The sequence below is a fragment of the Pteropus vampyrus genome, unplaced genomic scaffold, assembly GCF_000151845.1.
Source record: "Pteropus vampyrus isolate Shadow unplaced genomic scaffold, Pvam_2.0 Scaffold8248, whole genome shotgun sequence".
Classification (NCBI taxonomy): domain Eukaryota; kingdom Metazoa; phylum Chordata; class Mammalia; order Chiroptera; family Pteropodidae; genus Pteropus; species Pteropus vampyrus.
In genome coordinates this window covers 2644-3395 of record NW_011897029.1, presented here as the reverse complement: position 1 = coordinate 3395, position 752 = coordinate 2644, and the positions used below count along the sequence as shown (strand labels likewise).

The 752-nt window shown below is 49.7% G+C and overlaps 1 pseudogene; it reads right to left on the bottom strand.

Moving 5' to 3' along the window:
• Positions 1 to 279: 279 nt before the first annotated feature.
• On the bottom strand, positions 280 to 398 carry LOC111734868 (annotated as a pseudogene).
• Positions 399 to 752: the final 354 nt, after the last annotated feature.

The following is a 752-nucleotide window of genomic DNA, read 5'->3' as shown; positions in this document are numbered from 1 at the left end:
CACTGAAGGAAATTTCCCCAGAGGACAGACTGTTGTCACTCTAAAATTTTCACCACTGACTTCAGCTGGGCACTCCTGAGTCAGAAATCTCGGCAATCAGCTCCCTCTTTCACTCTCCAGGATTTTACTCCTTCAAGCCTCCTTCTCTGAGCCTCCTGCTCAGTCACTTGCAGTCACCTCTTCTTTTTTTTTTTTTTTTAGGCGAGGCAACCCTTGGTCGACCTCACAGATTGCAAGGACTTTGTCAGCTTACAGTCCCTTATTTCTTTTTATTATTTATGCCTACAGCACCTGGTCTTCCTAGGTGGTCACCCATCCAAGTACTAACCGGGCCCGACTCTGCTTAGCTTCCAAGATCAGACGAAATCGGGCTTGTTCAGGGTAGCATGGCCATAGCCCAATCACCTCTTCTTTCACAGTGGAACAAGCCAGCCTCAGCCTGCTACAAACCTGTTTGTATCTGTGTCTGCTGCCATCCCTTCTTTCTTGTCAGGAAAGGAAATGTGTTCTTCCTTTGGAGTCATTCCTGCCTCTGATGTTCCTCCCATCAGGGTGAGATGCTGCCTCAGCCCTTCTCTGACCTCATCTCCCCCCTCAGTCTAGTGTGCTGGCACCTCCCCAGCCTCTGTCACGGACTAGGAAGAACCTGCAGTGTGGGGCCTTTGCGTCTACTTCCCTCTGTTGGGAACCCTGCTTTTTGCCAGACTAACTCCTACTCACCTTTTCAATACCTGCTTACGTGTTCCTTCCTC